At 49.0% G+C, this 13,888-nt stretch overlaps 1 protein-coding gene across 1 annotated transcript in view; it reads left to right on the top strand.

Annotated features, from left to right (window-relative positions):
• Positions 1 to 13,888, top strand: part of TFR2 (transferrin receptor 2) — a 73,986-nt gene that overhangs the window by 657 nt on the left and 59,441 nt on the right. The window lies entirely within an intron of this gene.

The following is a 13,888-nucleotide window of genomic DNA, read 5'->3' as shown; positions in this document are numbered from 1 at the left end:
GAAACCCCTCATAATGGGCACAGCAGGTGTACAGACCCAGGAACTCAGCACAGGGATGGTGGAAACCCCTCATAATGGGCACAGCAGGTGTACAGACCCGGGAACTCAGCACAGGGATGGTGGGATTTGCAGATCTGAAAAGATTTCCTATTGTTGTTTTCCACCTATATTGTAAAAGTTCTGAATCTGAGTTATTTCAGTATTTTCATCATCTGCAGTTCTACACACATACATTTTTATACTTTCCATCAGTTTCTGACCTTTATATGGTAACCATCTGAAAGAAAACATAATCAGGATAAGATACATAATAACACAACTAAATGCAGATATCTCCCTGATATTGATACAATGACTACCATGGATTATGGTGCCATCTCCTGGTGTCTTGTGGTACTGCAGAAGCTGGATCTATATGTATAACTTATATAACAGATACATTCTGTGACACATATAATAAATCTGACCTCCGGCCCTCCCTCCAGTCTTGCACAGTTGTATCGGCTCCTTGCCTGAATTGAAATGGCTTACTTTGATTTCACCGCACACTGTGAGCTTCTTACAACGTGCATTAGAAACTGCAGAGAGTCACAAGGAGCTCCGCCTCATTTCCTGGCTGGACGTCCGGCATCATCTAACACTTTCCTCCCCCAGCCTGACTGTGCCTGACCCGTCCCTTTCATTCATTGGATTGCAGTGCTTTTAATCATAGAGGATCAGCATTACTCCTCCAGGTTGGCACCTGACCATAAAGACATTTAAATATTTACACATGTAGCGCCCTGGGGATTAGTCAGGGAACTCCTCACAAATTTACTTGCCAGGAGTCGTTATCTTGGTCGATTGATAGAGATCTATTGAGAGAGATCTATCTATTTCTCCCTATGTTTGACCTTGTTGCACTTTTCTCTTGTACCACTAGGTGGTAAGCGTGGGTAACGCTTGAGAAGTATCTGGAGTGCCGAACTAGGGACCTGGCAGGGAAGTGTGAGTGGCGTTTGAGAGGCATCTGGAGTGCAAAGCTAGGGATCCAGCAAGGAAGCGTGGATGATGCTTGAGAAGTACCTGGAGTGCCAAGCTAGGGACCCGGCAGAGAAGCATGAGTGACGTTTGAGAGGCATCTGGAGTGCCAAGCTAGGGACCCGGCAGGGAAGCGTGGGTGACGCTTGAGAAGTACATGGAGTGCCAAGCTAGGGACCCGGCAGAGAAGCGTGGGTGACAATTGAGAAGTATCTGGAGTGCCAAGCTAGGGACCCGGCAGGGAAGCGTGGGTGACGCTTGAGAAGTACCTGGAGTGCCAAGCTAGGGACCCAGCAGAGAAGCGTGGGTGACAATTGAGAAGTATCTGGAGTGCCAAGCTAGGGGCCTGGAAGGGAAGCGTGGGTGACGCTTGAGAGGTATCTGGAGTGCAAAGCTAGGAACCCGGCAGGGAAGCGTGAGTGATCCTTGAGAGGTATGTGGAGTGGCAAGCTAGGGACCCAGCAGGGAAGCGTGAGTACCGCTTGAGAAGTATTTGGAGTGCCAAGCTAGGGACCCGGCAGGGAAGTGTGAGTGACGCTTGAGAAGTATCTGGAGTGCCAAGCTAGGGACCCGGCAGGGAAGTGTGAGTGACGCTTGAGAAGTATCTGGAGTGCCAAGCTAGGGATCCAGAAGGGAAGCATGGGTAACGCTTGAGAGGTATCTGGAGTGCAAAGCTAGGGACCCGGCGGGAAGCGTGGGTAACCCTTGAGAAGTATGTGGCGTGCCAAACTAGGGACCCGAGAGGGAAGCGTGGGTGATGCTTGAGAAGCATCTGGAGTGCTAAGCTAGGGACCCGGAAGGGAAGCGTGGGTGACGCTTGAGAGGTATCTGGAGTGCCAAGCTAAGGACCTGGAAGGGAAGCGTGGGTGACGCTTGAGAGGTATCTGAGGTGCAAAGCTAGGAACCCGGCAGGGAAGCGGGGTGATCCTTGAGAGGTATGTGGAGTGGCAAGCTAGGAACCCGGCAGGGAAGCGGGGTGATCCTTGAGAGGTATGTGGAGTGGCAAGCTAGGGACCCAGCAGGGAAGCGTGGGTACCTCTTGTGAAGTATCTGGAGTGCCAAGATAGGGACCCGAGAGGGAAGCATGAGTGACGCTTGAGAAGTATATGGAGTGCCAAGCTAGGGACCCGGCAGGGAAGCGTGAGTAATGCTTGAGAAGTATCTGGAGTGCAAAGTTAGGGACCTGAGAGGGAAGCATAGGTGACGCTTGAGAAGTATTTGGAGTGGCAAGCGAGGGACCCAGCAGGGAAGCGTGGGTGATGCTTGAGAAGTATTTGGAGTGCCAAGCTAGAGACCTGCTAGGGAAGCGTGGGTGACGCTTGAGAAGTATTTGGAGTGGCAAGCGAGGGACCCAGCAGGGAAGCGTGGGTGATGCTTGAGAAGTATTTGGAGTGCCAAGCTAGAGACCTGCTAGGGAAGCGTGGGTGACGCTTGAGAGGTATTTGGAGTGCCAAGCTAGGGACCCGGCAGGGAAGCGTGGGTGATGCTTGAGGGAGATGCTGCCACCAACCTTGGAGGAGATCAAGGGATTCAGAGTCAGTGAATCAGAAGGTCTAGTGAGAGACCGGGAGCTCAGTGTTGGAGAACTAAAAGAGGGAGTTGTAGTGAAGCTGAAAGGACTGTTACATTTGTGTTAGGAACTGTTAAAGACTGTTGCCATAGGAGACAGCATTCCTGCATGTGCAGATGTGGCTTCTTGCTGGGGCCTTTCTCAGTATGGCTGCCCTCCTATTGAAGGCTTTCAGTTTGCCAATTGATTTTGCAACTAACTAAGGGTGTCCTAGCCCTAACCCTCTTTCCCCCATAAAATACAAAAAGGACAAAAAGAAATAAAACCTCTTTCACATCCATGAAGTGTCTGGCGCCCAATGACTTTCACCATCTTGGCACCCGCTATGCCTCACAACCCACCACATATTAAAGGATGTCAGCTATCTTTGGCCTTGGAGGTCCTCATTAGACTGGAAAAGGCTACACATAGCTTCTCCCACTGCATACATCAGAGCTGAGGACTCTTGAGGGAGGAAACTATGTGCAGCCCCCCGCCGGCCTCTTCCACCAGCCATGATCTGCCCGCCAACGGATACATTTTCTCATATTAGGTGCAGCATGCTAAGCAAATCCCCCCCATGTATTAATTCCCTCTCGCAGAGACCAGCACCTCTTGACAATGCCTTCATCTGCATTTCAACCCTAGAAGGACGGAGCCATCATTATTCTGGCCTCATCCAGGGTTACCTTCTATTTCCCAAGCTGAGATGCCGGCTCAGAGATTACACTGCCATGTAGATCCTGGTGTTACAGAAGACTGAGGATATACTTCCTCCTGCCTGCAGCAGACCGATGACATCATCTCAGCCTGCGCATGATGTCGGTCTATGACACGTACTCCAGCAGGGTGTCAGAAGCCCCTCAGTCCAGTGCAGATGTTTGCACTGGCAGTGAAGACGAAGGGTCTGCCTTGAGGGGTCAGTGGTCTGGGGGTGTCCATCATGGGGGAAAGGGGTGGGGGTCGTGAATTTTTAGGAGAAATGAAGAGCCGTGTGAGAGGAGATGATGGGATGTGTGGGAGGGGATGATTTGTACACACTAACAGTCCTAATCAGCAGAAGACATGCATGAGAGTGGGCGGGCGGCCAGATCACACCCTACTCACCCCGTACAACACAGCAAAACCGTCACCAGGATCCAGTCTAATACAACAGTGTATAGTGCTCTATGAATGGACAGTACTACCAATTCTCGGTATCTGTTCTTATTCTGTATGTATGGACTCTGTAGAGTACTACTTCTGTTGTAATACAATTACTGACATGTTGTTAGGTCAAAAACTCAGCAGTTAAAAAAGGACATTAATAGGAAAATAAATGTCATGTTACAAGAAGACTCCTTCCCATAAGTCTATGCTTCTCCAACATTTCCTAATTTACAAACCCTTAATCCATCGTAACTCGGATAACACTAAACTTTCAATTTTACTAGAGATAAACTGTTCATTATGCATGGCAACTTTAGTCCTTGCATGCCATTGATAGTACTTGACTACGGTGATGATGATGTACATTGTCCCTCTGTCTACACTATGTATTGTTGGGGGGGGGGGGGGGGGGGCACCATAAAGCGTGTCTGAGCAACTTAGGGTTTCCAACCTTTGGATCCCAACTCTGGGAGCTACTTCCTGCCAGACTCCATGGCTTACCCAACAATCCACCAAGAAATGCTCCATGGACTCCTCCAGATTACAGCCCAAAGGGCACATCCTTTCAGATGCGGCCAGACCTTTCATGTTCCCCCTCACATACATCTTACCATGGAGAGACAGCCAGGCAAGGTCATGAAACTTTGAGGGTAATCTTGGGCTATTCAGCAACTTTAAGCTTTCCTCCATGTAGCGGATGACATTTGGGATCAAATATCCCACACATGTACATTTAGTTTTTGGCCTCAGAACAATAAAGGTTCTGAGGGTTAGTTGTGTAGGTAAGCCTTAACACCAGTCTGGCCAGGCTGTGTTTGGAAGTTCTGCCTGGTCATGTGAACGGTGAGGTGTACATGACAAGTTAGAACCAGGTCTGGTTGGATGTTTAGGTATCTGCCTTCTCGGAGCCAATCAGTGGGAGTGCCGGGGCCTGCTGAGGAGTCTGGGAAGGGGTACTTAAAGGGGTGTGGGTCACGCGTTCGGAGTTCCGGAGTTGTTTGTGAGACCTGTGTGGTCTGTTCTGGTTCCAGGACCGGGGTAGCCCCGTGATGGAGTCCCGGTCATGGGGTGTTCAACACCCTGCAACATGTTCCTGTCAGTGGCCCCTGATAGACCTGCCTGGTCTGGGGTAGGGATCTGTCCGTTCCCGAGTCTCGGAACCTGCTGGTCCGAGGCGCAGTAACACAGGGAGGATTCAAAGTGTCCGGGTGTGCTCTCGGGTTGGAGGGACACCACAGCTTGTGGAAGTGACCGGGGGAAGACTCTTCAGAGGAGGGCCGGCAAGTGGCATCCTGAGAAGTGCCTGGTTACTGAGTTGAGAAGGACATTGACAAATTCACACTTTTCCAGTACCATTGAGGAGACGGGAAACGTTCTAGGTACGGAGGAAAAAGGTTCCTGTTCACCCTTAGTTGATTGTTCAAGTTTGAGTCAACGTGCCGACTGTCATGATCTCTGGCTAGAGATCTGTTCAGCCTTGAAGTGACCAGCTGCGAGTAGCTACTCTCTGGGTGGAAATAGAGACTTTGCTAGACCTGCAGTTCAAGGTGCCTGAGTTCTTCACCCGTGCCCTCTGTTCCCTAAGAGACTGTTAATTGAGAGTTCTTACTGCAAAATAAAACCTTTTAAAAAGGACTTCATCTGTGTCAGTGTACAAGTCGTTGGGTATAACTTTAAGAAACAGAGAATCAAAACACACCTTAGGATTTATCATATTCAACCCACCATCTTTCTTCAGCAGGTAAGTAACCCCTCTTTTTATTGGATTCAGTCTATTACCCTAGAAGAGCTGAAAAACCAGACTGGAGAGCCAGGAAAAATGGAAAAAAAAAAACATAGAAACATATAGAAAGATAGGAATTAAGTAAGTTTTCAACATTGTGACCCTTTCTCTGTAGGTCAGCCTTCAATTCTTCCATCCCTGAACCCTTGCATTTCCAGCATCCAATTTCTCCTCCCAATTTAGCCTGGCATTATCTTCCCTTCCAAACTTAACCCCTAAGATCTTAAGACAGCTTGCAACTATTGCAAACTAGGGCAGATCAAAATCTGGATCACCCTGCAGTGTCCAGAGAGCTTCACTCCTCTCAAAGTTGGCAAGAGAGACAGAGGCATCAGAGTAAGTTCCAATGGAAGCTGCCAGCAACTGGGCCTCATGGGAGGCGGACACCACTACGGTGACATCATCCGCATAAGTGAATATGGATAGGGCTGAGGCATGGGTCATAGGTACCCCCTGAAATCCACACTCCTGCAGTGATCTCAAAAAAGGATCAATGGCAAAAACATATGTAGCACTGACCCTTGAAGAAGCTGCTGGGTTTCTTTGGGCTTACCGTTACCTAACCTGCTCACTGTGTCCGTCTTAGGGGTCCCGTTGTAGAGTGGATTAAAGAATGTTAGCTCCAACAGTTCTTTTCCCAAAGATTTATTTGAAAGAACATGAAGTTTCGTAATAGAGGGATAGAGGGTTAAGGGGAGTTCAGGTACCTTGTAATTGCGGGTTAGAGCTATTTCTTTGATCCAGAGGACAAACATCTTCCACAGACTGGATCCAGCAATCACAGGATAGGCCTCTCTCACTAACCGAGCAGCCGGTGAGATGCTCCAACAAAGTCTCACAGACTTGTCAATTCAACGGAATTGTTGTGCAATCCTCTGCCACAGGAAAGCACAACCAGCAACTTGTTGAGAAATTAGAGTTGTCACACAGTACCAGTTTCCTTCAGCCGTTACGGCGATACTGTGTGTTAGGTGACCCGGGTTGCGTCCTCCAAATGAGTCTCCAGGCTCTTCCAGAGGTACCAGCCTTGTTACTCGGTCCTCTCCTGAAAAAGTCCTCCCCTGGATCTTCCAGTCGCTTGGCTTCTCCCCTCAGGCAAGACAGCACAGGACCACCCCTGGATCGGTAGGCCCCAAGACTTTTGGGCCTACCTTTTCAGTTAAAAAAACCTCGGGCTAGCCGGCCCCAAGACATAGAGACAGGCAGCACACACCTCAGGCCAGGAGGGCCATGAGGTCAGGATAACGAACCCCAAAAATATGGCGTCTGTACCTTAAGTACCCTTACCCAGAATACACAGCGGGTGAACCACTCCCACCGGGCTGTTTCTGAGTAAAAGGGGTACCCAATGCATTCAGCCTGTTGCATTTCCAACACTTGCCGGTGGTGAAAGCGACACTTATGGCCAAGTGAAAACTAGCACAACCCAGCTGAACTGGTACAGAAACCAGAACTTTGACATAATTAGTCTGAGCCAAAACTGCAGCTTCAGACAAACTTAAATTTACAAAAACAATAGCGTCTGCCCATTAGGAGCAGGGAACTACACATATAAGAGGGAACTCAAGGGGCAACCCTGCCTCACCCCAGCCTCAACCCTAAAGGTACTGCCCTGCCACCCATTGATAAGTGGAAAACTCTCAGCCTTCCAATATAAAATTCTCAGCCAATCAACAAAGAACCTTGGGATACCATACTTTAACAAAGTCGCCCACAGATACCCATGGTCAACCCTGTCAAAAGCTGTAGCTTGGTCTAAACTCACCATATACTTCCCATGCCTAAGAACCTTCCACCTCTCAAAAGCTTCCCTTAAGGAAATGAGAGCACCATAAATATTCTGCCCTTTTACCGTGCCATACTGACAGTCTGTCAATAGTGCTGGAGAAAAACACTTCAACCTAGAAAATAATATTTTTGCCAGAATCTACCGGTCTACATTTAAAAGGGCTATAGGCCTCCAGTTCTTGATGTCATTAGGTTCTTTACCCTTGAACAGCAGAGCTAAGGATGATACCCTCATGGATGGAGGCATCGGGCGTTTCTCCAAACAACTTTTAAACACATCCACCAAAATCGGAGCTAGGAACTCTTTACATTTCTTATAAAATTCAGCTGTAATGCCATCAGGTCCTGGTGCCTTCCTTTGACGTAATTTATCAATAGCCTCCCTAACTTCTTCCACCGTTATATATCTGCTGTCAAAGGAGAAAAGTCCAAATTATCAACAACAGGACCTGGAACCGCCTCTACGCCCCTGTACACACGATCGGAGATTTCGACAACCAAATCCGTCGGATTTTGTCCGTCGGATTTTGCCCGTCGGATCTTGTCCGAAACTATTGCATACACACGGTCGGACTAAGTTGTCGAAAAATCCGATCATTCAGAACGTGATGACGTAATTTCGTTAGGACGGGACTACGTTCAGGCTAGTAGCCGATAGCTTTGATGTAGGAATTTGATCTGAGCATGCGTGGCACTTTGTCCGATCAAAATTCTCTACACATGATCGGAGTATGTCCGATCGAACCAGTTGGTCGGGAAATATTTCCAACATGTTGGAAAATTGGGTCTGACAGATATTCGGACAGAATCAGTCCGATGCATACCACACACAGTCGGATTATCCGACAACACGGTCCGATAGGACACATTCCGACGGATTCTCCGACCGTGTGTACAAGGGCTAAGAACTGTGCCATCTTCTCCTTATCCAAACCCTTCTCCCGAAACAAGTCATAGTATGGTTTTACCAATCCCAGAATACCCTCCTGAGACTCCTGCAAAATCCCTTGGGAATCCTTCAGGCCCGTTACTAACTTCCGATGTACCGCGGATTCCCCACCAATCCGTGGTACAGTCACAGAAGTCTAGTCTCTCTCCGCATGGTGTCACATGAGGTTCTGGACTTGTTGCCGAGTGGAAGTCTACCTAGAAGAGCCTTTCTCAACCTTTTCAACACTGAGGATATAACTTTCTGGTCTCGGGGGAACCCCCTGCTAAAAATGACTATATCTACAACTCATGATACATAAGTGTGATGGTCAGTGGGGAAGAATGGTCCTCACACTTGTGGTCAGTGGGGAAGAATGGTCCTCACACTTGTGGTCAGTGGGGAAGAATGGTCCTCACACTTGTGGTCAGTGGGGAAGAATGGTCCTCACACTTGTGGTCATTGGGAAGAATGGTCCTCACACTTGTGGTCAGTGGGGAAGAATGGTCCTCACACTTGTGGTCATTGGGAAGAATGGTCCTCACACTTGTGGTCATTGGGAAGAATGGTCCTCACACTTGTGGTCATTGGGAAGAATGGTCCTCACACTTGTGGTCAGTGGGGAAGAATGGTCCTCACACTTGTGGTCAGTGGGGAAGAATGGTCCTCACACTTGTGGTCATTGGGAAGAATGGTCCTCACACTTGTGGTCATTGGGAAGAATGGTCCTCACACTTGTGGTCATTGGGAAGAATGGTCCTCACACTTGTGGTCATTGGGAAGAATGGTCCTCCCACTTGTGGTCATTGGGAAGAATGGTCCTCACACTTGTGGTCATTGGGAAGAATGGTCCTCCCACTTGTGGTCATTGGGAAGAATGGTCCTCCCACTTGTGGTCATTGGGAAGAATGGTCCTCACACTTGTGGTCATTGGGAAGAATGGTCCTCACACTTGTGGTCATTGGGAAGAATGGTCCTCACACTTGTGGTCATTGGGAAGAATGGTCCTCACACTTGTGGTCATTGGGAAGAATGGTCCTCACACTTGTGGTCATTGGGAAGAATGGTCCTCACACTTGTGGTCATTGGGAAGAATGGTCCTCACACTTGTGGTCATTGGGAAGAATGGTCCTCACACTTGTGGTCATTGGGAAGAATGGTCCTCACACTTGTGGTCATTGGGAAGAATGGTCCTCACACTTGTGGTCATTGGGAAGAATGGTCCTCACACTTGTGGTCATTGGGAAGAATGGTCCTCCCACTTGTGGTCATTGGGAAGAATGGTCCTCCCACTTGTGGTCATTGGGAAGAATGGTCCTCACACTTGTGGTCATTGGGAAGAATGGTCCTCACACTTGTGGTCATTGGGAAGAATGGTCCTCACACTTGTGGTCATTGGGAAGAATGGTCCTCACACTTGTGGTAATTGGGAAGAATGGTCCTCACACTTGTGGTCATTGGGAAGAATGGTCCTCCCACTTGTGGTCATTGGGAAGAATGGTCCTCCCACTTGTGGTCATTGGGAAGAATGGTCCTCACACTTGTGGTCATTGGGAAGAATGGTCCTCACACTTGTGGTCATTGGGAAGAATGGTCCTCACACTTGTGGTCATTGGGAAGAACGGTCCTCACACTTGTGGTCATTGGGAAGAATTACCTCCTTACAGATATCTAGAAATATCAATGGTGTCGGTGGGAACTTATCTGAGAGGCAGAAATTGCTCATTTTCTCAAGGAACCCCTAGCAACCACTGGAGGAACCCTAGAGTTCCATGGAACCCTTGGCTGAGAAACCCCCGACCTAGAAGAAGGGACGCTGGTTTGAAGTCAAAGGGCGGTCACCCCAAATAATGATTGGATTTCTCTTCCGTTCATTTACTTTGCTACTACTGAAAGCATTCTTCATTTACAGCATTTTTTTCACACCTAAAACCTTTGCCCGGTAGTGTAGATAGTGAAGGAAAGGGAATGATCTGACTGTCCGTGGGAGGATCGGAAGGGTTTTTACGCCACGTGGCAAACATGGCCGTCAGAGTTCTGTTTTGTTGTTTTTTCTCTGGAAGAAAACAACAAGAGGTTGGAGGATATCCTTTTTTTATGGTTTCTTTGTAGCACAGATCAGACATTACCGAGGACTCCGCACTGCATTATACGGATCTCCTCCAACACGAGTGTTGTCACAGATAACCGCTCTGTATCTCCTGTCATTTCCAGGAAATAGCGCCGCCCCCTCCCCCCTCCCCCACACCTCTCCCACCGTCTCCTCGCTGAACATGCTGATCCAGCCGATTCCCGGAATCACAATACTCAGCACTACTATATGCTATGAGGAAGTGAGAGGATCAGAGAGAAAAAAACACTTCCATAGTGGATACCGAGACCTATATATATATATATATTATATAATACGGCATTGTGTGATCAATGCCGGGACAAGGTTACCTAGAACCCAAGGCCAACATGCCAAATTGTGCCCCCCCAAAAAAAAAAAATCGTGCATACTTATTGCTTACTTACCCCCAAGCATAAATCCCCCTCCTCCCAGTACAAATTCACCCCCTGTTGAAAACCCCCCCAGCACAAATATTTGATTCCTCCATCCCCCAAATCCCCCCAGCGCAAATGCCTCCCCCACCTAAAAAAATCACCTCTCCTAGCACAAACCCTTCTCCGATTTTCCCTCTAAGTACACATCCTCCCCCCACTCCAAACCCCCCTCCTAGCACAAATATTCCCCCAAAAATCCCTCCTCCTAGCACAAATACTCCTCTCCAAAATCCGTACACATCCTCCCCCCCACTCCAAACCCCCCTCCTAGCACAAATATTCCCCCCAAAATCCCTCCTCCTAGCACAAATACCCCCCTCCAAAATCCGTACACATCCTCCCCCCCACTCCAAATCCCTCCCAGCACAAATACCCCTCTCCAGTCCCTCTTCCTAGCACAAATACCCCTCTCCAGTCCCTCTTCCTAGCACAAATACCCCTCTCCAGTCCCTCTTCCTAGCACAAATACACCCTCCAGTCCCTCCTTCTAGCACAAATACCCCTCTCCAGTCCCTCTTTCTAGCACAAATACCCCCCTCCAATCCCTCCTCCTAGTACAAATACCCCTCTCCAGTCCCTCTTCCTAGCACAAATACCCCTCTCCAGTCCCTCTTCCTAGCACAAATACACCCTCCAGTCCCTCCTTCTAGCACAAATACCCCTCTCCAGTCCCTCTTTCTAGCACAAATACCCCCCTCCAATCCCTCCTCCTAGTACAAATACCCCCCTCCAATCCCTCCTCCTAGTACAAATACCCCTCTCCAGTCCTTCCTCCTAGCACAAACCCTCCTCTAATTTTCCCTCTAAATACACATCCTCCCCCACTCCAAATCCTCCTCCTAGCACAAATATCCCCCCACCAATGTCTCCTCCTAGTACAAATACCCCTCCATCACCCCTACTAGCACAAACCCTCCTACAATTTTCCCTCTATGTATACATCCTCCTCCCACTCCAAATCCCCTCCTAGCACAAATATCCCCCCACCAATTACTCCTCCTAAAACAAATACCCCCTCCCCAATCCCTCCTCCTAGCACAAATACCCCCTATCACCCCTCCTAGCACAAACTCTCAAATTTTCCCTCTAAGTACACACCCTCCCCACTCCAAACCCCCCTCCTAGCACAAATATCCCCCCCCAATCCCTCCTCCTAACACAAATACCCCCTCCAATCCCTCCTCCTAGTACAAATACCCCCAATCACCCCTCCTAGCACAAACTCTCCTCTAATTTCCCCTTTAAGTACACCCCCCACTCCAAACCCCCCTCCTAGCACAAATATCCCCCCAAAATCCATCCTCCTAGCACAAATACTCCCCTCCAATCCCTCCTCCTAGCACAAATACCCCCAATCACCCGTCCTAGCACAAACCCTCCTCCGATTTTATCCTCTAAGTGCATATCCTCCCCCAACTCCAAACCTCCCTCCTAGCACAAATATACCCCCCAAAATCCCTCCTCCTAACACAAATACCCCCTTCAATCCCTCCTTCTAGCACAGATACCCCCAATTACCCCTCCTAGCACAAACTCTCCTCCGATTTTCCCTCTAAGTGCGCATCCTTCCCCCCACTCCAAACCCCCCTCCTAGCACAAATATCCCCCCAAATCCCTCCTCCTAGCACAAATATCCCCCCAAATCACTCCTCCTAGCACAAACCCTTCTTTAAGTACACCCCCACTCCAAATCCCCCTCATAGCACAAATATCCCCCCACCAATGCCTCCTCCTGGAACAAATACCCCCAATCAGCCCTACTATCACAAACCCTCCTCCAAGTACACCCCCCCCCCCACTCCAAATCCCCCTCCTAGCACAGATATCCCCCTCAAATCCCTCCTCCTAGCACAAATACCCCCCAACCAACTATACTAGCACAAAACCTCCTCCCGTCCACCTAACTCAAATCAGCTACAACCATCTCCCCTCCCAGCACAAATCCCCCTGAACCATTTCCCCTAGCCACCCCTCCCCAATTTCCCCTGCTAGAACAATTCTTACCCCCTTGCCACCCCCCATATTCCCCCTGCCAACACAAATACCCTCAATCTCTTTGCAGTGCCCCCCCCAACTCACATGATGCCATAGTGCCTAGGGCAGCTAACCCTCCTGCCCACCCCTTGTCCTGGCCCTGAGTGTGATCATTATTGATGTATGCTTGGTATTATTGTACAGAATGGTGTGATTGTACTCGCTGTATACTCAGTACTATAGGCATCGCAGAGCCATGCAAAACAAAAAAAAAGTGGGGGATGGGTCTGTACTGGGAGAGTAGGTTGGTTGGTGGGGTCTGTACAGAGGGGTTAGGCTTGGAGGAGGGTTGTACTGGGGGATGCCTATATTGAGAAGGTGAGGCTGGGGGGGGGGGGGGCTTTAGCGGTTTAGCGGTATAGAAGAAGATCTGTATTGGAAAGGGGGGGGGCAGGGGTTATTTAATAGGTATTTGAATTGTGGGGAATATGAGATTAGGGGATAAATTGTACTTGGAGGAAGAGATTATTTTTGGTTGTATTGTGTAAAGTGGCCTGATTGTTATGCACTATTAACCTCTACACTATGAGCATTATGCACTCCTGACCTCTTCACTCTGAGCATTATGCACTCCTGACCTTTGTAGTCTGAGTGTTATACACTCCTGACCTCTTCACTCTGAGAGCATTGTGCACTGCTGACCTTTGCACTCTTAGCGTTATGTACTCCTGACTCTGCAGTCCGAGTGTCATGCACTCCTGACCTCTGCAGTCTGAGAGCATTGTGCACTCTTGACCTCTGCAGTGTGAGTGTTGTGCATTCCTGACCTCTGCACTCTGACAGCATTGTGTACTCCTGACCTCTGCAGTCTGAGTGTTATGTACTCCTGACCTCTGCGCTCTGAGCGTTTTGCACTTCTGACCTCTGCGCTCTGAGCGTTTTGGACTTCTGACCTCTGCGCTCTGAGCGTTTTGTACTTCTGACCTCTGCGCTCTGAGCGTTTTGCACTTCTGACCTCTGCAGTTTGACCATTATGCACTCCTTTCCTCTGCACTCTCAGCGTTATGCACTACTGACCTCTACACTCTCAGCGTCATGCACTCCTGACCTCTGCTGTCTGAGTGTTATGCACTCCTGACCTCTGCACTCT

Source organism: Lithobates pipiens, unplaced genomic scaffold (assembly GCF_037356315.1).
Source record: "Lithobates pipiens isolate NorthernLeopardFrog02 unplaced genomic scaffold, aLitPip1_a1.2 Scaffold_8, whole genome shotgun sequence".
Classification (NCBI taxonomy): Eukaryota; Metazoa; Chordata; class Amphibia; order Anura; family Ranidae; genus Lithobates; species Lithobates pipiens.
The sequence above is the reverse complement of the archived record's forward strand: the minus strand, read 5'-3'. Positions and strand labels throughout refer to the sequence as shown.